We start from the raw sequence: 26,964 nt of genomic DNA on the forward strand, positions 1-26,964 counted from the left end.
ACCCCAGGGGACAATATGGTCGCTACACATGAAGATGCATGGGGGCGCCTGGGTGGCTCAGTCGGTTAAGTCTGCCTTCGGCTCAGGTCATGATCCCGGAGTCATGGGATCAAGCCCTGCATTGGGCTTCTTGCTCAGCGAGGAGTCTGCTTCTCCCGCTGCCCCTCACCCTGCTCTCATGCTCTCTCCCACTCTCTCTCTCATTCTCTCAAAATAAATACAATCTTAAAAAAAAATTTTAAAATCTGTTTAAACATGAAGATTCATGAGCACGATGATGCAGAAATTTAGTTCCTTACTTTCTGTTCATAGCAACAGGGAAGATCATAGCAAACAAGAACATAGCCCAAGTATGTTCATGGTAGCATTGCCAGTGGAAGGAAAACATTAGAAACAACAAATGCCCAATGACTAGGATCAGAGATTAAAACCAAAAAGTCCAGTTCGTCGACACAAATAAATGACCAACGGTGGTGAAATGGGGTGAACTAGAGGTATATGTGTAAAAAGGGGATTTTCCAGAAACAATTGAGAGAAAAGTCATGATACAGAATTAAACAGTCTGTTGACGTGTGTACCTATCTTGCACTTGCAGGAAGTAATATCTAGCTTTAAAAGTATGTGCGTATATGTTAAGGGCGCCTGGGTGGCTCAGTCGTTAAGCGTCTGCCTTCGGCTCAGGTCATGATCCCAGGGTCCTGGGATCGAGTCCCGCATCGGGCTCCCTGCTTTGTGGGGAGCCTGCTTCTCCCTCTCCTCCCCACTTGTGCTCTCTATCTCACTATCTCTGTCTCTCTCAAATAAATAAAATCTAAAAAAAAAAAAATTAAAAAAAAAAGTATGTGCGTATATGTTAAAATTTCTTAAATGCTTGGAAATTAGACTTATCAAATTATGGTTGATGATATCAGATACATACAGGCGTGGTAAAATAAAAATGCGGAGGAAAAGTAAACAGGAAGTAAATAATCCCTTTATATCTTGGGGGATGATTAGATCAAAGTTGCTTGTGTCGAGCTGATTAGGTTAGTGCCAGCGCTTGAGAGGGGCCTCCTTCGGCAACATAAAAACCAACTGAGGCTCCCCTTCATCCTCATCCTTCCTCAGTGATCCTGGAAGCTACATTGTGCCCCGTGGAATTTGCTCAGCATCCACGATCTGAGCTGATAAGGACAACTGAATCATTATCATCATCTTGAGACCTTTTGATCTTTTCTCCGTGTGTCCCTATTTAAGATTTTTTATTTGAGAGAGAGCACAAGCAGGGGGAGTGGCAGGCAGAGGGAGAGAAAGAAGCAGGCTCCCAAGGAGCCTGACGTGGGGCTCCATCCCAGGACCCCTGGGATCATGGCCTGAGCCGAAGGCAGACGCTTAACTGACTGAGTCACCCAGGTGCCTCCCTTGTGTCCCTATATAAAATGGGTTGTGGATATGACTGTTGATTGCATCATGAATTTCACAAGCCACGTGTCTGTGTCCCCTCCAGAAAAACCAATTCCCAAATCAAAAAATATGTCTTGATGATAACCTTTGAAAGCTGCCCGTGATTGATGCTGACTCACTGACCACCCTTCTCTTCGGCCCACAGATAATGTGCAAGAACTGTTGTCAGGCCTTTGGACACACGGAGAGGACCAGGAGGTGTCCCGTGATGTGTGGGGCGTGGGGCATTTGTTTCCCAGCCCTCGGGCTCAAATGAGGAAGAGAATCTGGAACTAAGGAAGCCTCAGCAACTCCAGACCACAGGCCTTTTAGCAAGACCGACAGCAGGATCAGGTGAGGTGAGGAATCTGGGTACTGGAAACCATCCTTAGAACTGGAATCCAAGGGGGGCACCTGGGTGGCTCAGTTGGTTAAGCGACTGCCTTCAGCTCCGGTCATGATCCCAGGGTCCTGGGATCGAGCCCCGCATCGGGCTCCCTGCTCGGTGGGAAGCCTGCTTCTCTCTTTCCTACTCCCCCTGCTTGTGTTCCCTCTCTCGCTGTGCCTCTACCTCTCTCTGTCAAATAAATAAATAAAATCTTAAAAAAAAAAAAAAGAACTGGAATCCAAGGACACTTTTTCTTTATCCTGCATGCACAGCCATCTCCAAGCTCAGACAGAGAAATGCAACAGAAACATACAAAGAGCTCAATATCTTTCAGGGTTCCTCACTCAGGAGCATAAAATGATATATAATAATAGTATATATAATATACAATATAATATATAAAAATTTAGATATTGTATATGTAAATATATGTTATAAAAATATATAAAATATATAACATTTTAAATTTTATAGTATATATTTTATATGTTATATATATTTAACATGTTTGAAACTTTATATATTGTGTATTATATATTTTAAATTTTATATTATATATAACATATAAAAATATAAAATAAAATTATAAAATTAAAAAAATATATGTATGTTAAAATTTCTTAAATGCTTGGGAGAGACAAACATTCATTCACTGTAGTCCTGGAGGGTCATCTGGGAGGAGATGTATAGGGAAATCTTGAAACTGCATACATTGGGCAGAATAGCAAAAGAGTCTAAATGGAAGTACATCATCTCTTCATTGTACCTCAAGAAACCATGGGGAGCTGCCTGGAGTTGGGGGCTGGATCTGACATGAGGGAAGAAGAATCCTTGACAAAGTTCATAGAACCTTCAATGCCTCTCTCACCCCATAAAATGAGTAAGGACTGTGCCCTTACTTCCCAGTGCCCAGATAGGGACAGGAAGCTGGGGCAGGTCCAGACACTTAACATGGTTTCTTCTGTAAGCAAGAAGAGGTGAAGAGGATGATTTGACCCCAGAAGATTCCCAGGAGACTTCCAGAGAGGCAACAAGGAAGGAAATGACAGAACCTTGTGACTCTGAGGGTGTTTCCCCTTCTTTTGCCCTGTTCTGTTGCCCTTCACAGGCCTCCTGATTTGCTTTACTTCTATGTCCCTAATGTAAGGGGATTATCTTTCTTTTTTAAGATTTTATTTATTTATTTGAGAGAGAGAGCACAAGCGGGGCAAGGGGTAGAGGGAGAAGCAGGCTCTCCTCTGAGCAGGGAGCCCAGTGCAGGACTCGATCCCAGGACTCCATGATCATGACCTGAGCCGAGGGCAGACACTTAACAGACTGAGCCACCCAGGCACCCGTGTAAGGGGATTATCTTCAAAGTCTAGGATAATCAAAGGGATCCCTGATTTATATGTATTTTTCTTTGTTTTTGTGCTATTATTTGCATGCCCACCAGTAACAGCTGTGGGGGCATTTCTGAGTACATGTTCAAATGTCTTCCAGTGGGTAGAATCATATGCAAGAATATGTATCTTTCAACTCTTGATAAAGAATCCCTAATTGTCTCTCAAAATCACTGATCATTGATATTCCCTACATTCATGTATGAAGTGGTGTGTTTCTACCAATCTCAGAAAGACCATATCAGCAAACTTTTATCTATCTATCTATCTATCTATCTATCTATCTATCTATCTATCTATCTATCTATAAGTAGGCTCCATACCCAGCATGGAGCCCAATGTGGGGCTAGACCTCATGACCCTGAGATCAAGACCTCAGCCAAAATCAAGAGTCAGACACTTAACCAACAGAGCCCCCCAGGTGCCCCAGCAACCTTTTAACTTAACAAGCTGGTGGTCACACAACAAACATGATATTTTTTAATTTACTTTTCTCTGACCTCCGTTGAAGATGGGTACCTCTTTATATGTGAAATGCCCATTTGCATTTCTTTTACTGTGAAATGTTTCCATAGGTCCTATGTCTTTTTTTCTTCTTTTTGAGTTGTCTTTTTACTCTTCATTGAGAGTAAAACATATTTTATTTGAACGGTGTCTTTTCTACAACATCCTACAAGGCTGATGTCCATTCACCTATCCAAGAATAGATCTATACTGGATCTGTTCTCACAAGTCACCCACCTGTCAAGAAATCTGGGATGAGATCCATCCATGTGGATCCATCTTATACTTACTATACTTGCTATACATTAGAACCCAAGAACTTGTTCATCTTGTAACTGGAAGGTTGTATCCTTTGACAAACATCTCCCCATTTCACCTGCCACCCATCCCTGACAATGACCATTCAACTCTCTGGGAGTTTGGTTTTATTTAGATTCCACATGTAAGCAATATCATATATACATATCATGTATTTATTTGTCTTTCTCTCTCTGACTTGTCTCACTTAGTAGAATGTCCTGAAGATTCATCCATGTTGTTGCAAATGGCAGGATTTCCTTATTTTGTATGGCTGGATAATATTCCATTGTGTATATATACCACATTTTCTTTATCCACTGAAGTGAATTTCAATGAAGTAGAAGGCTCCACTTACTTCCTCACTTTAGAGACTTGAGAGTGCTCCCCCCAAATCTCCTTCATTCCAATGTGGCCAACTGGTACCTTCACACTTTAAAGAAAAATCTACCTTCCAAAAATTCATGCGATTTTATCCCAGATCGCATGTGTTCTTAAAATTTCTAAAAATTTTTTTATTGAAGTAGAGTTGACACATAATATTATATTAGTTTCAGGTGTAAAACATAGTGATTTGACAACTATGTACATTAGGATATGCTCACCATGATAGGTATAGTTACCATCTGTCACCACACAAAGTTATTAACAATGTTATTGACTATATTCCCTATGCCATACTTTTCATCCTTGTGACTTATTTTATAACTGGAAGTGTGTACCTCTTAGTCCCCTTCATCTGTTTCACCTATCCCTTTACCCTCACCCCCACTGGCAACCACTAGTTCATTCTCTATATTTGTGAGTCTGTTTCTTTTTTGTTGTTGTTTGTTCATTGGTTTTGTTTTTTAGATTCTGCAAATAAGTGAAATCATATGGTATTTGTCTTTCTCTCTCTGACTTATTTCACATAGCATAATGCCCTCTAGGTCTATTCGTGTTGTCACAAATGACATGATTTTATTCTTTGTTATGGTTGAGTAATATTCCATCATGTATGTAGATCACATCTTTTTTTTTAAAGATTTTATTTATTTGAGAGAGAAGGAGGGACAGTGAGAGTGCAAGCAGGGAGGAGAGGGAGAAGCGGGCTTCCTGCAGAGCAAGGAGCCCGATGCAGGGCTCTATCCCAGGACCCTGGGATCATGACCTGAGCCGAAGGCAGACGCTTAACAACTGAGCCATCCAGGCACCGCTGTATTATCACATCTTTATCTATTTGCCTATCAGTGGACATAGGCATGGGTGTATCTTTTTAAATTAGTGTCTTCATTTTCCTTGGGTAAATACTCAAAAGTAGAATTGCTGGGTTGTATCGTGTTTCTATTTTTAATATTTTGAGGAATCTCCATACTGTTTTCCAGAGTGGCTGCACCAATTGACATTTCTACCAATGGTGCACAAGGGTTCCCTTTTCTCTACCTCCTTGCCAACACTTGTTCTTTCTTATATTTTTGATACTAGCCATTCTGAATGGTGTGAGGCGATATCTCATTGTGGTTTTGATTTGCATTTCCCTGATGGTAAGTGATGATGAACATCTTTTCATGTGTCTGTTGGCCATCTGTATGTCATTTTTAGAAAAATGTCTATTCAGGTCCTCTGTGCATTTTTATTTTTATTTATTTATTTTTAAAGATTTTATTTATTTATTTGACAGAGAGAGAGACAGCAAGAGAGGGAACACAAGCAGGGGGAGTGGGAGAGGGAGAAGCAGGCCCCCCCGCCGAGCAGGGAGCCCGATGCGGGGCTCGATCCCAGGCCCCTGGGATCATGACCTGAGCCGAAGTCAGATGCTTAATGACTGAGCCACCCAGGCGCCCCCCTCTGTGCATTTTTAAATCAATTTTTTTTTTTTGGTTGAGTTGTGTGAGTTCTTATATATTTTGGGTATTAACTCCTTATTAGGTATATCATTTGCAAATATCTTCTCCCATAGTTGGTTGCCTGATGCGTTTTTTTTTTTTAATTGTCACCACTCATCTCATTTTTTTTAATCAGTGAAAATAAGTTTTTGTGCTCTCCTTTGTCCTAACCCAGGTCCTTTGTCTATTTCTACATTAAAATGTTTTAAATATCTAATATCCCTCCATGTAATCATATTTTTAAAACTACTATCTCTCTAAGGTTGTGACCTACAAAATGTTCCTAACTGAACCTGAATTTGCACTCCACCTTCACCCCATGCTACTTGAGAACATGTTCTTTTCTTTTTAAAAAGATTTTATTTATTTTTATTTTTATTTTTTTCTTATTCTTAACTGATGTAATAGATAACTGTTCAAACTCAATATAGCAACAAGGTACTGGGTGATTACAGCTTATGGATAAGCAAAATAAATGACAGCAATGTTGTAAGGAATGGGAGGGAGGAATTGTAAATATTCTGTCCTGAGGCACCTTCACTATCTGTAAAGTGGTACAGTGTTATCTGTATTTATTTGACAGAAAGTGCGAGAGAGCACAAGCAGGGGGAACAGCAGAGGGAGAGGGAGAAGCAGGCTGCCCACTCAGCAAGGAGCCCAATGTGGGGCTCGATCCCAGGACCCCAGGATCATGACCTGAGCTGAAGGCAGATGCTTAACCAACTGAGCCACCCAAGCACCCCAAGAACATTTTCTTCTTCACTTTCTTGAATGGCCATCTCACATGTTAACTTCTCTTGAATCTTTTCCAAAAATTCGAAGCTTAGTCAATTTCTGGATATATTTAATTTGTCACATTAAAAGTTACACACTCAAAGATCTCCTCACAATCTCTGGATTGTTTCAGGGACAATTTTTTAATTGCACAGATTCCAAATTACTTCACTAGAAGTGTGAATAAAATTTCAATTATATAAGTATTTTCGTAACAATCCCATAATGTTTCATTTACATTTACTATTTATTGTTTCTTATGAGTAAGAAGCTCATTCTGGCTTGCTGACCTCTCTCTTGTGGTGTGATTGTTACATAATTATGCTTGCAATTTGGGGGCTGAATGAATAAATAACCATACCCTGTGCCAAAACATACAATTTACATATTTGTCATGAGTTTAGTGGGTGATGTGTTCCTCATCCGGGCTAGGTAGAACCTGGATGCTCTGGAGTCACAGTTCATGAGAACAAAGGGACAGGCAGTTGGGAAACATCCACTGATTAAGGCAGAGATGCTCACCACCCACCAACTGGGATCATCAAATAGAGCTCACAGTACATGGTCACAAGAGCTAGTGCCTGTGGGGGGAGGCAGCCCTGGACCCTGTGATATGGAGCAGTGATTGTGACCTCACCGTCCCTCAGAAGAACAATTATCATTTCACCTTTCCAGGCAATGATAGTGCTGGCTGGGGACCTGAGAACATTTACGAAGAACTTTTTTTTTGAAGCTGGTAATTACCAAAACCAGTTATAAGTCTCTAGTTGATCGCTACAAAGGGACGGTTGAAATGACTGGTAGAGACTGTTTTCTATTTCTGAAGGCAGACAGCTCTCACGTGGAGGGGAGCGGAAAATTTCAGAGGTCTGATGGCTCCGAGGGACTGGCAGTGAGTAGGTGTGTCTCCCTGGATCTGCTTTGCTAACAAGTTCTTCCACCCAAAAGTGATTTCTTCCTAAATCGTCAGACCACTGAAGTGAACTGTCATTACGTTATAAGCGAAAAGTTGGTACCTGAGGATTTTCAAAGTGAAAGGTGGAACCCAAAGACAAGCACTCAACACCAATTAATGTGGAAGTCTAGATTAAGCACCAGATGGCTCCTTTTCTATGAAATAAGCAAATGCTGAGTACACAGTTCAAGTGCACTGGATGATCACCACAGTCTTCCACACTTACTTTTTGATGAATTTTCAGGAATGAGCACTGGTTGCTTTTGTAATACATGAAGAAATATAAAATAGGACTTCAAATGAACCCTTTGGTTTTTCCTACAAACAAATCTACATTTTATCCAGGTCCACTATCCAATGCCTCTCAATTTCCCAGCCTGGGATGAGAGCCATAACAGTGCAGAGGAGTGGGCAACCTCTACCACACATGCCTGTGAGCACACACACAAAAGCACACAATACAAACACATGCACACAATGCCATATAAATCAAATGTACACATTTGTCACATACTCATATACATACATATTCTATCACAAACTCACGCCCAGCCACACGTACAAACTCTCTGCTAGAATCATACACACTTACTATGACACACACTCACACAGACTCGCACAGTCCCATCAACACTCAAAAATGACATTCACACAGCCTGTGTATCTAGCCATCATATTCACATGTGGAAGAATGGTAGTAATTCATGCCCCTTTATGAATCCACCTTTTATACTTCCCACTTTGCAACCACCCACAAGGATATCATGATGTGCAATGAATAAAAAGTGATGTGAGTATTGCTACTCTAGGTTAAGGCACAAAGTGGAAAAGTGGGAGTGTTGGCGATCTGATGTTGCATGTGTCCTGGATGTCCTCCTTTCTAGCATACGCGGAGTAGATGCAATCACTAATATATCACGCTGTATGTGGATTTAATTTTAAATGTCAAAATGTAAAATTTAGGATAGTTATCTGGCCTTCAAAGTTAAACCCTGATTTTTTTTTTACAGAATTTGTAAGGCTGAAGGTGTCCAGAATCCTGAGGGACATCAGTGGATGGATCATGCTTTAAAGACTGCATGAGAAACATGGAATGGATTTAATCTCAGCCCCTGTCAGTGAGATTAGTCAAAGTGACCAATGGGATGTTGTACTCATGGGAAAGTTAACCGGAAGCCAAGAGAGTGTAGAAATGAGGAGTGGGCATTGTTGAAAAGCTCTCTGGGTTTCTCATACTTGGGATATCTTCTTGGAGGAGGCAATGACGGCTTTCATTCTAGACCAGATAGCAAATAAACTTGGAAAATACAGTATCTCTTTTGGGGGCAAGGAGCAGATTTATTTGCTGTGCAGGAAAATATATATAAAGCCTCCCTCAAAAGTTAAGTGTATGGGGCTCCTGGGTGGCTCAGTCAGTTAAGCATCCAACTCGGGATTTCCACTCAGGTTGTGATCTCAGGGTTGTGAGATCGAGCCCTGCACTGGGCTCTGTCTAGGCATGGAGCCTGCTTAAGATTCTCTCTCTCACTCGCCCTCTGCCCCTCCCCCGCCTCTCTCTCTCGCTCTTAAAAAAAAAAAGTTAAGAGTATGCAGGTGGCCTTAGGTGCTCCCTTTCAAATATTGATGTTTCTTCAGATGTGACTTAAACACACTGCTTGTGCAGGATCTGCCTGAGCCTTTCCGCAAGGCCCATGGGCCCTGAGGGACAGAGGAACTCCTGGGAAAATGACGTTCGTGTTTCCTGCTGTGCTGTGAGTAATAAAGTCCTTGTTTCTCACCCAGGAGAGTCAGAGTCTTCCTGGTAGCACCATGACTCAGTGGGGTCTTAAGCTGTTAGTCTGCATGCAGGGTAAAATCGAAGACCCTTCACATTCTTGATACTTACCAGAGGTGGTAAGAAGTTATATATATGAGCAAAAAATATATATATGTAGATGTATATATTGAAATATATAGATATGTATATATATGTATGTGTGTATATATATATATATATATATATATATATATAGTAACTTATAAAAATCGCTGTCGGGCGCCTGGGTGGCTCAGTTGGTTAAGCGACTGCCTTCGGCTCGGGTCATGATCCTGGAGTCCCGGGATCGAGTCCCACATCAGGCTCCCTGCTGAGCAGGGAGTCTGCTTCTCCCTCTGACCCTCCCCCCTCTCATGCTCGCTCTATCTCATCCTCTCTCTCAAATAAATAAAATCTTTAAAAAAAAAAATCGCTGTCTTAAGTGTTTGAATAATGCAAAAAACACACTCATTCCTTAAGTCAGGAAGAATTTAGTGAGCAGTTTGCAGAAAAACCTTGGGAGAATATTGTTCTCTAAAAATGGAAGACCAGGGACGCCTGGGTGGCTCAGTCAGTTAAGCGTCCTGTCTTCGGCTCAGGTCATGATCCCAGGATCCTGGGATCGAGTCCCACATCGGGCTCCTTGCTCAGTGGGGAGCCTGCTTCTCCCTCTGCCTGCCTCTCCCCCTGCTTGTTCTCTCTCTGACAAATAAATAAAATCTTAAAAAAAAAATAACTAAGTAAGTAAATAAATAAATAAATAAAAACGGAAGACCAGTGCAAGATGACGGGGCAAGAGAGTGTCCGGTATAGAGGAGAGGGGGCCGTGAGTGAGGGCACTGGGTAGTTGGGGGAGAAGAACGAAGGACTCTCACGGCAGAGCAGTGAGGAGGCCCTTGGGAATGAAACAACTTCTGTGAGAACTCATCACACAACTTGCGGCTGGGGATGCCAGCATTCCTCGCCCACCATCACACTTTCAGAGTCTTTAATAAAGGCCCCGTGGCTAGCTAACTCATTTTGTCTTCACGTGGATTGTTTCGGGTTGACGATGCTGGGGGCTGAGGGCTATGTCTGCGTGGATATAAGGCAAAGATGGGTTTTGTGGGGAACTGTAAGGTGGGAACAGAGAAAATCATGAGAGTATTGATCCCTGAGAATTGTCAAAAAACTCTCGGTGAATCTTCTGAACTTGAAGGTTGTGGAAAGGACGAGATCATAAAGCAAGATTTCCATGGAGTGAAGGTAGACCCCCGTGATGTTAGGGGTTGCATGCGGAATAAATAGAGTCAATATAAAATATTATGCACGATATGACAAGACGGGAGGTGGAGAGTCTTCAAGACTGGAGAAGGAGGAGGAGTCAAGTGGGTCCAGGATGGGTGAGGGGAGCGTCCACTTCTTTTTTGCTCCAGCCTCCATACTTGAGACTCCTTCATGACGGTTCCATCCCTCTGTGATGCAAGCCTGAGACTTTCGTTTCCAGTCTGCACTGTTAGTGTATCTCTACCCAAAGGTATGTGCTTCTCACGACAGAAAACTGCTGTTTTTTTCTGAGGAGACTCGTGCCCGTGGCTGAGTTGAAGGTGGACTCTGTGCCTGATGGATCCTGTGTGGGGTGGAGCACCTCCTTCTGTTTCCCAGCTGCCTATAGAGGAATGGCTTCTTGAAGAAACCAGAATTTGGGTAAAATGGAGAATAGTCAAGTAAGACAACTCTCCTCTCAGCTGCCAGAATTTTCCTTTTCCCACTTTACAATCAATTATGCTGCAGTGAGGAGACAACCGAGGTGGGGAATCTCAGGACAGATTACAAAATCGTCCTTCTAAGAAGCAGTGTGAGCAGGGTGAAGTGTCGATGAGAACAGAGATAAGGCTTCTGTCCCAAACTCCAGATCTATCTATGCATAGCAGAGCGCTCAAGGATGAAATCCGGACACAGTGTTTCCACCTCAGCTTAAGGTTAAACGGAGTCCAGGCATTTCCACTTTCCATTTCATATAGACATAAAAATCTGAAGGGCAACATTTCCTGAAATGAAAACACTTTTGGCAATGACTCAAGAGAAGACTACTTAATGTGTCCCAAGACAAAAGGGGAGGGTTGTACAAACCATTTCAGTTGACACAAGCGATCTGATTAATTTAAAAAAATCACTTTTTTTGGAAAATAACATTATTTAATTCAGTCTTAGATACTGATGGAAAGAAGGTAACATGAGATTCGTTAAACTGTCAGTACGATACTTTTGGAGATCAAAAAAACATACAGGCGGGTGCCTGGGTGGCTCAGTTAGTTAAGCGACTGCCTTCAGCTCAGGTCATGATCCTGGAGTCCGGGGATCGAGTCCCGCATTGGGCTCCCTGCTCAGCGAGGAACCTGCTTCTCCCTCTGACCCTCCCCCCTCTCATGTACTCTCTCTCATTCTTGCTCTCTCAAATAAATAAATAAATCTTTAAAAAAAAAACAAACATACAGGCATGGAAGCAACACAGATTATCTACCTATTTATTGCCCACCTACATGGGTATCTAAGAGCTTTTTTTTTTAATCGTACAGAGTAATTGTTGTCTATTTCTCAGGAGAGAGCAGGGTGATTTGGAAATGTACTTTTTAAATTTTCATGTACAAAATAATTACCTGGAGATTTTGTTAAATGGCAGACATGTATGTAGAAGATGCTGGGTGGGACCCAAGAGTCTCCATTTTCAGAAGATTTCAGATTATTCCAATATTGCCAATCTATGGTTCACACCCTGAGTGACAGGGAATTAAGAGACTGAGGAAGGACTTCACGAATGATTTCGTAATCAAGAAATTTTAGAGAAATAATAGGGTTTAAAGTGGTTTTGAGAAGAGCAAAAACAAAGAATTTTACCATTTACCATTTACTGGGAACCATTCTAAATGCTTTTCACATTAGAATGCATAAAACCACAAAAATCATCTATTTTTATTTTTTGAGTGAATTGACCTTCACTTGAATGAAAATCAAAGGAACAAAGTGGTTTTAAAAACTCATTAGGCAGGAACATCAGAGGTAGAGAAGGAAAGGTTTTCAAGGCCTAAAAACACAGTGTTTGTAGAGGAAGAGAGAACACAGTATTCTATGTCCAGGATGGGACATTTACCCAAAAGCCAGTCATTCCCTCCTCCTACCCCTTCTCTTTCTCCTCCTAAATTCTCTGAGCTTTGTCTTCAGATGAGATTATCTTAGAAATCACACCTGAATTTTGAGAAATGCAGTCATCAATATACCCTTTCTCCATGCCACCCCCCCACCCACCGGCAGAAGGACTCCCAAGTGCAAAACATTCCCTCTCCCCAGTCCTAGGAGAGAGTCAGGAAGCATGTGGGTGGAGAAACCCACCTGAATGCAGACCCCACCCAGGGAACACCCTCCCTGAGAACTCTCCTGAGCTCTACCTATCTCCTTCTTCATCCACTCCATCCTCATACTGAAATCCTCCTGGGATCCTTCTCCATGGCAGAGCATCTCCCTCCCTGCCCAGGCCTGGGATGCCTCCTGGCTTCCAGGTCTCCTGGGGGTTGAAGAGCAGCATCCTGCCTGCGCCATGACAGAATCTGGCGTGACCCTGGCCCTGCTGGCATTCTCAGCAGCTGAAGCGGGCTCTAATTCTGTGGATAAACAGAACCATTCTTCACCTCGGTTTTCAAAGCCCTGGTTGCCAATGAGCTCCTTGGCTTGGGGAGACTAAGTTACCCCGTCCGTAGCAAGATGTAGAATGAATCAGCCAGTATGTTGGCATAGTCGTAAATATTTTTTAAAAATAGATTTTAGGGGCACCTGGGTGACTCAGTCGTTAAGCCTCTGCCTTCAGCTCAGGTCATGATCCCGGAGTCCTGGGATTGAGCCCCACATTAGGCTCCCTGCTCAGTGGGGAGCCTGCTTCTCCCTCTCCCACTCCCCCTGCTTGGGTTCCCTCTCTCACTGTGTCTCTCTCTGTCAAATAAATAAACAAAATCTTTAAAATAAATACAAATAAATAAAAATAGATTTTATTCTTTGGGGCAGTTTCTGGCTCACAACAATATTGAGCAGAGGTTCAGAGATTTCCCACATAGCCCGTGCCCCGACGCATGCACAACCTCTCCCACCAGCAACATGTGCATAAACATTTTTAGCATTGTGTATAGTGTTAGAAAATATATAGTTATATGTGTATCTTTTACAAATCCCTGGGAATGGCAAAAACCAAATTATAGTGTATTGTTTCAGATACATACACATGAGATACAATGAAAGTGCTGAGGATGTAAACAATAAAACATTTCTTCCAATAAAGCAAATATCCTTTCCAATCCTGGGCAGGCAGGCAAAGATTAGCTCACACACAAAGATGAGCTCACACAAGATTAGATTAGGCTGATTGCATTAGTGGGAAGGGATTTCCTGGGGATTCCAAGCTGTATAAAAGCCCAGCAGAAGACCTGGCCTTCTCAGTCATCCCAGAAAGTCCTCTGTCTCCAGTGGAGTTGGCCCAGGATCCACATATCTGAGTGGCCACCAACAGACACAAAACCACAGGTTAGTTTCCACGACTATTTGGGGCCTCTGTGTACCCCTCACAGAAATAGAAGAAAATAGGGAGAGGGGGCCATTTTAGGTGTTAAAGATTCATTAATTGTTTAATAGAATTTCTTCGGGTAGATCCTGATTCAAAAACTATTTCAAAAATGTTAATTTTTAGACAAGTGTTACCTTTTAGATCATTGCAGAGAATGATCACCCAGACCCAGGGCTTTTAAAAAAGTGTAAGTGACTTATATTAATTTATCTTTTATGCCAGTGTGTTCATGAGAACTTGTTTGGAGCTGGTTGAAATTCAGAGCCCTGATCATGAAGCCATAAATGAAACAGAGCAGCTCCCAGTCCAACGGAGAGGCAAGAATTATCCTACCTTAATTTGTCCTTGGGAAATGCTTCGCGCTACTCAATTTTGGTCATTTAAAGTTTGAAGGAGGGGCGCCTGGCTGACTCAGTCGCTGGAGGATGTGGCTCTTCATCTCGAGGTGGAGAGTTCCAACCCCACACTGGGTGCAGAGTTTACTTAAAAAAAAAAAAAAATTCGAAGAGGAAATTGTACTTTACACTGGATTTTCAAATATGTTTGCCTCAAGATTACATACAGCATTTCTTCTAATATAATCTATTATGATAAATTTTACTATCCTTTTATGACAGTCTGTGGTAATGTGTTCTATTGCTGTTTTCAAAGAAATAATGTATTTTCCTATTATACTCTGTTTTCCCATTAGTCCCATTTCTGTATGTATGTATGTATGTAAACTCTGCCCCAATGTGGGGCTTGAATTCACCACCCCGAAATCAAGAGTTGCATGCTCTACTAACTGAGCCAGCCAGGTACTCCTAATCCCATTTAGTTTTTGATTAACTAATTTCATTTTTTTTTCTTCTTTTTTTTTTTAAAGATTTCATTTATTTGTTTGAGAGAGATAGAGAGCACATGAGTGGGGTGTGGGGAGAGGGATAAGTAGGCTCCCTGCTGAGCAGGGAGCCCGACCCACCAGTGTTCCATCCCAGGACCCTGGCTGGGATCATGAACTGAGCCAAAGGCAGACGCTTAAACGACTGAGCCACCCTGGCGCCCCCCTCTTGTAATCTTTTGTTTTTCTGCTTCAGTTTCTTTCCCCCCCCACTACAGTATTTTTTTTTTAAAGATTTTATTTATTTATTTGACAGAGAGAGACACAGCGAGAGAGGGAACACAAGCAGGGGGAGTGGGAGAGGGAGAAGCAGACTCCCTGCTGAGCAGGGAGCCTGATGTGGGGCTCCATCCCAGGATCCTGGGATCATGACCTGAGCCGAAGGCAGCTGCTTAGCGACTGAGCCACCCAGGCGCCCCCCGCTATAATATCTTAAGATGAACACTTCCTATAAATTTTATATTTGTATATAATATGGCCATTTAGACTAAGGAATTTCCCCCTGGACCAGGTTTTGCCCTGCTCCTAAGTTTTGGCATAAAGTGCTTGATCTTTTATTTCCTTCTCTATAATTTCCATTTGAATTTCATTTTTGATTTTAAGGAATTTGATTTCAGAATTTCTGGAAATGTAGTGAATAGTTTGACCATACCTAATCTTATAAAGAAGTTAAATAGTGTAGTTATATTTACTTTTGTTTAATTATGACAAAGGGGAACTATAGAGTGTAAGATATCCAGTTTTCTAATATATTGAATTTTCTTTTTGAACCCAATTACATGATCACTTTTTCCAAGTGTTTTATGGTACAGTATAAGGTCCCTAAATATGGAATCTGCATTTCACATATATATAAAACATGTTAAGTCTAGTGGAGAAATTTTTAAAAAATCCATTGCCTTATTTCTCATTCAAATTGGTACTGTGTTACTAGTAGAAGATTATGTAGGTGTAGTTTGAACAAAAGGTAAAAGGGGAGACGGCGGCGGGCAGAGAGGTGGGAGCAGGCCGCCTTGTGCGTTGGGGAGTCCAGGGATGTGCAGAATTCAGTGGTTTCATTTTCTGTCCCCCACAGGGCAACAGAGTCCCTGGGACGGACCAACCCCGATGGACCCCACCAGGCTCTCGATGGAACAGGGGAAAGAATTCTTAAAGCAGCTTGGGATTCCACAGAGAGACGTAAGTGTGGGAGAGGTTGGGCAGGCGACATGAGGAGGAAGGAGGTGGCCTCCCGGTCTAGTGCTGAGGCAGCTTCTCCTCCCATGACCATGCCCCGGGGTGAAAGCCCATGATTAGCAACGTGGATATTTGGGCGCTGGCCAATTACAGGGACGTGCAGTGATCAGATGGCAAGCAGAGGCGACTGTGGCGGCCTTGGTTTCCACCCGGGGACCACCGGCGTTCCCTATACCCACAGCTCCCCCTCGTGCAGGCCATCGGCAAACTCACTGTTGAACCGGATGAAGAGCCTTTGCTCTCTGATCAGCGCTGCGTTCAAGAGCGCACGAAGAATTGGGAGTCTGTTTATTTTTATTTTTTCAAAAGATTTTATTTGACAGAGAGAGCACAAGCAGAGGGAGAGAGAGGGAGAAGCAGGTTCCCTGCTGAGCACGGAGCCCGATGTGGGGCTCGATCCCAGGACCCTGGGATCGTGACCCGGGCCGAAGGCAGCCGCTTAACCGACTGAGCCACCCAGGCGCCCCTGGGAGTCTGTTTATGATCCTCCACGACCTAAGGCTTCCTGCCGTGTGCAGACCTCTGACTGTATCTCGATCCTCTCTCCTCTCCGTCAGCTTGACTTGATGACAGAGAAATGGGTCGTCGTTGCCGCCCTGGAGGTAATGCTGCGGTTTCCCCTGATGCCGGGAGAGGACCCTAGTGCGCGCTGTGTCTCCAGCAGGACACGTCAGCCTTCAGGGGCCCGGCCTCCCACAGCTGTGCGGAGACACGAAGACCAAGAGGAGAGGTGGGACGAACGTCGCGGAGGGACGGGGGCGGGGCCTGGGGGCGGGGCCTCCCTATGGGGCGCGGGTGTGGGCTGCGGACTTGGGCGCACACCCGCCGGGGGGCTTCTGCCCTGCGTGACCCTCTCCGTCACCCGGGCTTTTCTTTGCGAGCTTCGCCCGTCCTCGTGAGCTGACACGGCAACCTCAGGTTGCGGGTCCCCGTGCGGCTTTGTGCCGCTGCTGCAAAACGCGCTTGTTGTCCTGGTGACGGGGGTCCCGTATGAAGTGTCACGGGTGTTCGTTAGCACCGCATCAAATCCCTGCAAACCTTTGTCAGAGGAAGTGGCAGGTTTTCTCGGCGAGATCTTGATCTGTGGAAACAGTTTTCTGGAAAACGGTAGGGAAAGAATCACTAGTTGTTGGCCTGCTTATTGGTTTTTGTTTGTTTTAAAGATTTTATTTATTTATTTGAGAGAGAGAGAATGAGAGACAGCACGAGAGGGAAGAGGATCAGAGGGAGGAGCAGACCCCCCGCCGAGCAGGGAGCCCAATGCGGGACTCGATCCCGGGACTCCAGGATCATGACCTGAGCCGAAGGCAGTCGCTTAACCAACTGAGCCACCCAGGCGCCCCTGCTTATTGGTTTTGATAAATACGGGACGAGGCTTTAAGCTTGGAGGGAGCGGCTGGACGAAAACCCAGGTCGCCGGCCTGAGTTACACTGATGTTTTCAGGGAGGACCTGGACAGGCGTTCAGGTTGCAAATCTAATTTCACCATTTATAGCCCAAGTGGCCTTTTCTCAGGCAGTGTCCTATCCTGGGAGTAAGTAATGATGGAAAAACGTCACAGAATGGCACAGAATGGGACATCAGTTCATGAGAGACCACATCACTGTGGGTGTACTTAGTGATCAGTGAGCCCCCCATCCAATCCAGGCAGAGAAGCAGGGGTATGAGGGACTTCTGTCTCTGTGTCTACGTAATTTTTTTTTTTTTTCTTTTTGGTCCTTTTCTTGTGAGTAGAGAATCCAACAATCCGTCCCTGAGGGAGAAAGACCAGAAGCCCGAGGGTCTGGCAGGGGATTGCATATACCAGCGGCCCCCAAGACCCCCTATTGCTCAGAACATGAAGAAGCTACAGAGGGGACCAGTGGGGCAAAGGAATCCCTCCCCAGAAGAGGTGTATACCAGGGTAAGTGGGAGCATGAGTGTTTCAGGAACATGGGCGCTGGGTCTGTGTCCTCTCCCCCAAACGAATATCCAACTCCAAATATCTGTCCTGACATGAACCTCTGAAAGCCACCCCTGATTTCTGCTGTCTCACTGAGCACTCTCTCCCTCCGTCCGCAGGTGAAGTGCAAGAACTGTGGGGCCTTCAGGCACCTGGCCAGCAGCAGGAGGTGCCCCGTGAAGTGCTGGGCGTGGTGCCTTGCCCCCCAGCCCTTGGGCTCCAGTAAGAATGAAAACTTGGAACCCAAGAGGCCTCAGGACTTACAGATCCCAGGGTCCTTCCACAGGACGGACAGCAGGAGGGAACCAAGACAGAGGTGCAGAATCACAGGGTCAGAGCGATTCGTGGGCAGTGGAGCCCCCCTTTCCCCTAAACAAGGGCGAGGTCTGGGCCCCAGGAGTGTTCCTGGTTCCCGGTCTCTGTGTGGGCAGGAAGGTCAGGGGCGTCCGGACAGTTCACATGATTTGCTCTGCAGGCCAGGAGAGCAGAAGAGGGAGGCTCGGCCACTGAGACCACCCGTCAGACGGCCACAGAAGCAGCAGAGCTCTGGGAAGGAGCCCACGGACGTGGGTGCCCACCTGAGGGTGAGTCTCTGCTTCCCTGCTCCAGGCCTCCATCTGCGTTCCGCTTCATTCTGTGCCGCTTGGGTGTGTGGGGTTACATTCAAACCCGGGCTGGCCTGGAGGGACCGCCTAGGACTCCTCCGTATTTTTCCTATTCCAGTTTCTTTATTTGAAGCACGTATTTTTTCTATTTTGTGCAAGTTTGGCCGGCAAGTGTTTGTGGAGGCGTTTCTGTGCCCAGGCGAACGGTTCTATATCAGATGCCTTCTGTGATCCTATATCAAGATGAGGCATCTTTCAAAATTCTGTAAATACTCCCAAATTACCCTTCAAAAGGATGGTTGCCATTTACACTCTGCGCGTTGTATGCTCCCTGGATCTTAACAACAAACGGCATAAGGAAAGTTTTAATTGTCATATCTGATAGGCAACAAAAACTAGACGGGTATTGTAATTGTCCCCCCCCACCTCTGAGGAGCGTATCTCTGCAAATGTGTGATGGCTGTTTGCAGATCTTTTGCTGTGATGTTTAGTTTTGTATGTGCTGTCTGCTTAAATTGGGTTGCTCCTTTTTTTCCTTCTGATGTAGAGAAAATCCTGAGTATTACTTACTTCCCCCTATTTATTATCTGAGTCTGCTGTTTTACCTTTGTCCTCCGTTGCTTCTGATTTCCAGTTTCTACTGTGATAGGGCTGAATGCATCAGTCCTGTGTGGCGGATGGTTGAGTTGTGAGTCCTGAGGGTCTAACACGAGTTTCCTTCTCCCACAGCGCCCCACCAGGCCACTGCCCGTCCAAACAAATACTAAGCCATCTGTCCTGGGCCCCGTCCCCACAGGTCAGCCACCAGTCATGACACCTGACATGCGGTCTACACTGCCTCTCAGTAAAGCCCCGGAAGTGCATGCTTGTGAACCAGCCCAAAGGTGTGGGGTGGACTTGCCCTGCCAAGCTCTAAAAAGCTCCTGCCAGGACCCGCCTCTCATTGCCAAGTTGACAGCCAGCAGGCCTGACGTTGTCTCCCCTGATGTTCCCCAGCCTGCCAGGAAGACACTGGCCCAGACAGAAGCCAAGCATCCTCCCGTGGCCTCGAGGCCCCACCCGCAGCCTATCGTGGGAAGATGTGGCCAGAACGCCAAACTCGGCATCCAGGCGCCGGGTAAGACGTCTCCTCAGGTCGCTCTCCAGACTTGCCAGAACCCTCCAAAGAAAGCAAGATTCGGCCTCTTCTAAACCCCCAAGCTGAGTTCCCGGTGACCTGGTCTGGGGGCTGTCCGGGCTCTTCAGCTTCTCCGCAGTACACTTCTCTTGGATCCAAACAGATACCCCAAGTGACCGGGAAGACACCAGCCCAGATGCCCAGCTTTGACCCCCAAGCCCCACCCAACTCACCTGGTCTGAGCCCTGTCCAGGCTTGTGCCGGCCCTAACCTCCACCACCCAGGCATGTTCCAGGCCAGTGGGGGCAAGGATGGGACATGAGATGGGGCACGGGATGGCGGAGCTCCAGGTTTTCAACTGCTCCTGTCTCCCTCCAGAGAAGTCTACACCTGCTGGTCAGAGCCCTCACATCTTAGAGGCGTCAGAAAGACAGGGTCCCAGGGTCCCAGTGAGAGGATCTTCTCTTCCCCCACTGAGGAGAATGCCTGAGGGTGGCCCCGTGGAGAGAAGACTGGGCATCCGGTGTCCCTTCACTGGAAGTGGCTAAAAGACAGGAAAAGAGGCAGGAGCACCTCTTTTCTGTGTCCTGTGAGTCAGGCACCTGTGGAGGTGACACTGGGGGTCACCAGGCAGACACCGCCTTTAAATTTTGTGCCTTTAAGTTGTATTTAAAATGGAGCTTAGGGCGCCTGGGTGGCTCAGTTGGTTAAGCGACTGCCTTCGGCTCAGGTCATGATCCTGGAGTCCCGGGATCGAGTCCCGCATCGGGCTCCCTGCTCGGCGGGGAGTCTGCTTCTCCCTCTGACCCTCCTCCCTCTCATGTGCTCTCTGTCTCTCATTCTCTCTCTCTCAAATAAATAAATAAAAAAAAAATCTTAAAAAAAAAATGGAGCTTATGAAGTTGTCACTTGTTGTCCTTTGTAAATCAGGTATTGTTTAAGAAACTGAGTCAACATGGGGAAGCCGTGTTATACCCTAATAATAGAAAGCTATGAAATTCGTCTGTGCGGGTGGGCAGACGACGAAAACTTGGGTAACTGGGAGATGATTGTGGAGAAGCTCTGCACCCCTGGAACAGTGCCCCCTCCTGGGTGTAGAATTTTCCACTTTGAGGGAGTGTTTCAGTGGGAATTCTCTTTGCCTTGGGGAATGGGGGATGTTCTTTTAACCTTTACATTTTGTTATTAAAAAACCGTTGCAGGGCGCCTGGGTGGCTCAGTCGTTAGGCGTCTGCCTTCGGCTCAGGTCAGGATCCCAGGGTCCTGGGATCGAGCCCCGCATCGGGCTCCCCGCTCGGCGGGAAGCCTGCTTCTCCCTCTGCCACTCCCCCTGCTTGTGTTCCTGTTCTCGCTGTCTCTGTCATATAATTAAATAAAATCTTTAAAAAAAAAAAAACCGTTGCAGTGTTATGGTTGATTACTTTCTTTCAGGATTAATAAAATTCTCTGAAACAGAACATGTATTACGGCTTTTTTTATTCCTCCTTATTACCTCGGGTCCATTTATTTTTTCTTCATCCAGTTTTACCTGAGTAAAGAGGAGGTTCATACAGTCTAATCCAAGGATCTGTAACTTTTTTTTAAAGATTTTATTTATTTATTTGAGAGAGAGAGAATGAGAGAGAGCACATGAGAGGGGGTAGGGTCAGAGGGAGAAGCAGGCTCCCTGCCGAGCAGGGAGCCCGATGCGGGACTCAATCCCAGGACTCCGGGATCATGACCTGAGCCGAAGGCAGTCGCTTAACCAACTGAGCCACCCAGGTGCCCGGATCTGTAACTTTTAAGAAATACAGACTCTCAGGCACAAGCCAGCCCTACTGGACCAGTATCTGGGGGTTCTTAATAATAATTCCAGGTGTTTCATATGCAGGTTGAAGTGTGATAAGTGCGAAAAGAGACTGGTTCTCAGTCTGCACATCAGAATCACCTGGTGAGCTTTAAATACCATAATGAGTGGTTCCTACCCCCCAGGGATATTCATTTGTTGGGTTTGGTTTGAAACGTGGCATGAGATAATAGAAAAAATATAAATATAGGTCTCTGCCCCTGGTTCCTGATACAGAGCTCCTAAAATCCCTGCAATTTCTTAAGTGATAAGGGCCTGGGAGCATCTCTTGTGCTAATGAGACAACTCTGGATGGGCTCCTGGGTGGGGCTGGTCATCAGAAAGACCAAGCCATGATCAGAAGCTTGGGAACTCGCAGACCCACCTCCATCCCCCTTCTCTAGAGAGGGGAGGGGCTGGAAATGGAGCCAATGGTCAATTATGCCCACGAGAGGAAGCCTCCATAAGATCCCAGTAGCAGGGCATTTGGAGAGCTTCCAGGCTGACGAACACATCCACACCAGGAGAGTGACACACCTCAGTCCTTTAATAGACTGATAAACGTGAGTGTTTCCCTGAGTTCTGTGAGCTGCTCTAGCAAATTAATCAAACTCAAAGAGGGGGTTGTTGGAACCTCTGATCTATAGCTGGTCGCTCAGAAGCCCAAAATGTGTGTGTGTGGGGGGGTGGTTCTCGTGGGGACTTGAGCCCTCACCCGTGGGACCTGATGTGTCTTGGGGTAGACGGTGGCAGAATTGAGTTGAATTCTTGGACACCCAGCTGGTTGGAGGCTTGCTTGTTGGTGCGGTGGGGTTGGGGGTGGGTGCAAAAGTTCAGAAGGACTCCGTGTGACAGTAAAGGGGACACAGGAGGTGGAAACTGTTTCCTTACCTGTGTGGAAGTTGAGTGTCAAACCCTCTGTGGTGGTTTGGGGGTTTTTGTTTGTTTTTTAAAGATTTTATTTTAGGGAGAGAGAGAGAGAACAGAGAGTGAGCAGGGGGAGGGGGAGAGGGAGAGGGAGAGAGAATTCCAAGCAGATTCCCCACTGAACGTGGAGCCCTAAGCGGGGCTTGATCCCACAACCCTGAGAACATGACCTGAGCTGAAATCAAGAGTCCGATGCTTGATGCTTGACCGACTGAGCCACCCAGGCGCCCCCTTTTGTGGTTATTTGTAATGCACAGCAAAGGTTAGGAAGCTGGAGGTAGAGCACAGAGAGAACACTACATGAAACTGTTTTGGGGAACACTCTGTCCTGAATCAAAAAGAGCAAATGACACTTGTCAACCTAAAATTGTCAGGAGACAATATCGAAGCAAAAGCATTTATTTGGGATCAAAGAATTGCAATGCAGGGTACAGAGATGTGGGTGGCAACCCAAAGAGTGTCTCACTAGGGAGCAGAAGTCAGGGGTTTTTAAGGACAAAAGTGAATGCTTGAATACGTTGCTTACGAAGAATTTTGATTGGTGTCAATGGCAGAAAACGAATCTTGGCTTACCATAACTGGTTGCTAAAGTCCATTACTGTAAGAACTTGCAGGTGTGTTCGTGCATAGTCCTTGAGATATTTGTGGGTTGGCCCATTCAAAGTTCATGGTTCCACCGGGTGAGGACAGGCATAAGGCCCGCCTCCTGAATGACCTCCTGGCTCCACTTGAAAACCACTGGGCATAAGTGACACCATGTCATTTCAACTTTCACATTCTCTTCAGCGTGGGATTTCCCGGGGGGGCCGGGAGCAAACCAGATGTCCCCTTTCTCCCTGTGAGATTCTGTCTCAGGAGAGCTTCTCTGTCTTGCCAGGGCCATATTCCTAACAGGCAGTGTGATAGGACTGTCCAGGCTGCCTCCTGGTCGGGGACCCCAAACCCAGGAAAAGATGGAGGGAAATCAAGAGACTCTTTACCCATGCGGGTTCTTCAACTTGGGGCTCCCCAGGTTGCTTTAATGAGGATTCCTTTGAAACAGAAATAACACCTCCAGAGCCCCCATCAGGGACTGCAGAATAACAATATGATACAGCCATTAGCTTCCAAGTCTCAGTGAGTCCCCAGGCTCCTCTGTCCCTGAGCTTGCTCAGCATGTTGGAGAAAGCCAAGAGCAGTTGGAAACGTGAGTCCTACAATCACCAGCAGTGCTTTGATAAATGGGAAATTCAGGTTCCACAAAAGAAATTCTCATTACGTTGATCCAGGAACCTGTGATCTGTGTTAGTGTCCCGAGTGTTTTTGAGGCAGGTGATCTAGAGACAAGAACTACGAAAAACCCACTGGCAAATCTTGACTTAAAGATCCACCTAGTAGGGGCACCTGGGTGGCTCAGTTGTTAAGCGTCTGCCTTCGGCTCAGGTTGTGATCCCAGGGTCCTGGGATCAAGCCCCGCGTCGGGCTCCCTGCTCCGCGGGAAGCCCGCTTCTCCCTCTCCCACTCCCCCTGCTTGTGTTCCCTCTCTCACTGTGTCTCTCTCTGTCAAATAAATAAATAAAAATCTTTAAAAAAAATAAAAAATAAAAAAAAAAAGATCCACCTGGTATGCATTTTGATTTTGCAGTGTAATTTCCAGCATTTGATATTCTTTTCTTCTATGACCCAGCTGGTCAGTTGGACCAACCTGGGGATGAATACATTTGAAAGAAGACCTTTGTCCCCCTTTCTGTATTTAAAAAATTTTTATTTCTACACGTGAATAATTATTTAAAACATACATGTGACATTTGATTTCTTTCCCAGAGTATGCCTGAACACTGTATTCATTTAAGGACATTAACCCATCCTTCTTGCTGCTAACGCTTGGTCCATGTTGGGAGCTGAACTGAGTGTTTTACACACTTTAGATCATTCCATCTTTCTCACAGCCCTGATTCCCAGGGTGGATGTATAGGCGCCAATGGAAAGAGAGAGGACACATCAGGTGTTGGTTTGCCAACTGGGGAGCTTCCCAGGTGAACTCTGAAGCCAGCCGCCTACACAGAGGGCAAGGAGAGACCAAAGAGGCACATCACTCTAGATGGGTAGGTGGCAGGTGTAAGAAGCAACACACACATACGTATGTACCGTACTGAGTGAAACTCATGCATACAGACAAGATGATCTACATTTCTCATATGGGAGAAGTCAGGGCTGGTTGAAAATGCACATTTCATATTTTAATATGCACAAGATTCTAGTGAGGTCTTATTACAGACTCTGTTTCAGGAAGTCTGGGGTGGGCCCTGAGATTCCACATTTTAACAAGGCCCAGCAATGCCAAAGTTATGGGTCCATGGATCACCCCTTGAATGGCAAGGAGCTAGAACATTAAGAAAACACTCCTTGGATAATTCTAAAATCAAGAAGTTTATGGCTTGTTCCTGGGTTTCGGCCGCTACAAAAAAATGTTTCCACAAACAAAAGGTCTAAAATAATAACAATAATTTAACACATACATTAGATATCATTTAACTGTTTATTTTATAAATATTTATATTATAAATTGTTATTACACCAATGTATAAAACCACAAATTAATCCATGAGATCTCATCATTCCGATTTTATGAGAATATTGTATAAAACATCTAGCGAACTGTTGAGACTGAGTTTGAATCTAGTTATTGGGCCTAGAATTTAATTTAAACAGATGTCTGGAAGAGGTTTAACAATTGAGAGAAACAATAAAAAGGAGATAAGAAGGTAACAACAGATAATGGTTTTAAAACATTTATTTGGTATAAATCAGGTAACCATACGCTAATTAAAAATTGATAGAGTGGGAAGTATTCATCGTCATAGGAAATGTTCAAGACGTCTTTCCAATTCTGAGTATGTTTTTACATCATCGTAGAACTATTTATAAGTCTTGGTTTTTGAAAATATCTCTGTATATTAATAGTTTCCACTGATCTAAATTTTAGTATTTGGGGACAATAAAGATGCCTGTATTATGATTATGATTCTTACTGAAATAAATGAAATAGTAGTTCATACAGATGAGAGGGGCAAAATGCAATTGGAGAAAATAGAAAATTTCTGGGATGGGGATATATTTATAATGATGAGGAATATCCAGTATGAGATGTGTTTCTAGTGGGCACATTTAAAATTTGGGATTTCAGATTTCAAATTCTCAAGGCTTAAAAGTCAAGGTTTATGTGAACTAATTTTGTACACCTTTTTTTAAGATTTTATTTATTTGAGAGAGAGAGAGAGTGCCCGCGCGCGCCAGTGGGGGAGGGGAGGTGCCGAGGGGGAGGGAGAAGGATAAGCAGGCTCCATGCAGTGTGGAGCCTGCTGCGGGGCTCAGTCTCAGAACCCTGAGATCACGACCTGAGCCAAAACCAAGAGTCAGATACTTAACCAACAGCGCCACCCAGGCGCCCCTGATTCTTCTTTGTAAGATCAACCTAAAGAAAAAAAATCCCTAGGGATCTCCATTTATGTAAGTTGTGGATCCATAATCTGCATGACCTGTTTGGGGAACTCATGGGCAATTTCCTTTAGCACAACCTCAGTAATTCCTACGGTGGGGTGAAATAATGAATTAACGGGAAGACCGTTAATGCCATTTGCCAGAACTGTCTGAAATCTGCGATGGTAGCGCTCCCCCCCCCCCCCGTACTTAGGACCCAGCCTTCTCCTGGAGCCTAACAAAGCAGCCACCCAGGGGGATAGTGTTCCCTTCACTTATGAGTGCCCGGCAAGTGAAATTAATGGGTTTCTAATTTGTAACTTCAATGTCGATGTCATCAAGGAAAATATTTTAACATAAAAGATTGTAGTTTCGGGGCGCCTGGGTGGCTCAGTCGTTAAGCGTCTGCCTTCGGCTCAGGTCATGATCCCGGGATCCTGGGATGGAGCCCCGCATCGGGCTCTCTGCTCGGCGGGGAGCCTGCTTCTCCCTCTCCCACTCCTCCTGCTTGTGTTCCCTCTCTCGCTGTGTCTCTCTCTGTCAAATAAATAAAATCTTAAAAAAAAAAATTGTAGTTTCAACCAAATTGCAATATAAGCCCTCCTCTCTCTAGTCTCCCTTTTTTCAATACAACACCTTGTGGCTCTGAATGAATGCAGGTTTCCTCTTCCAGCTGAGACCAATTTTGTGTCATCCTCGCTTAATATTTACTCTAAAGTGGATTTTTCTGTGTTATATATCTGAAGTTTTATAGCTTTCCATGTACATGACAAAATGTGAATCCGCATCAGAAATGGCCATTTATTTTTTACTATAAATGGCCAGATAGTACATCTTTTACTCTTTGTAAGCTGTGCAGTCTCTGGGCAACCACTCCATCCTGCCCTGGTTGGATCAGCAGTATGTAAACACAGGGCGTAGCTGAGTTCCAATGAAATGGGGCACTGTGGTCCTGGAGAAGAGCCTGAACCAGGCCCTTTTGGATCTGCATGCCCTGGGTTCT

General features: G+C 44.9%; 2 long non-coding RNA genes across 3 annotated transcripts in view; one reads left to right on the plus strand and one right to left on the minus strand.

Moving 5' to 3' along the window:
• LOC145717681 (uncharacterized) overlaps positions 1-26,964 on the minus strand; it is a 281,227-nt gene that overhangs the window by 109,034 nt on the left and 145,229 nt on the right. The gene's annotated exons all lie outside the window — the stretch shown is intronic.
• Positions 1,595-9,495, plus strand: LOC115936673 (uncharacterized). Of its 2 annotated transcripts, none has more exons than XR_014141080.1 (3): positions 1,595-1,781; positions 5,458-5,516; positions 8,598-9,495. It is a non-coding gene; the product is annotated as an uncharacterized LOC115936673 (long non-coding RNA). The 2 variants fall into 2 exon arrangements; XR_014141079.1 differs by having other exon boundaries at positions 1,595-1,776.

The sequence above is a fragment of the Leptonychotes weddellii genome, chromosome 16 (genome assembly GCF_054177405.1).
Source record: "Leptonychotes weddellii isolate Sample4059 chromosome 16, ASM5417740v2, whole genome shotgun sequence".
Lineage (NCBI taxonomy): Eukaryota > Metazoa > Chordata > Mammalia > Carnivora > Phocidae > Leptonychotes > Leptonychotes weddellii.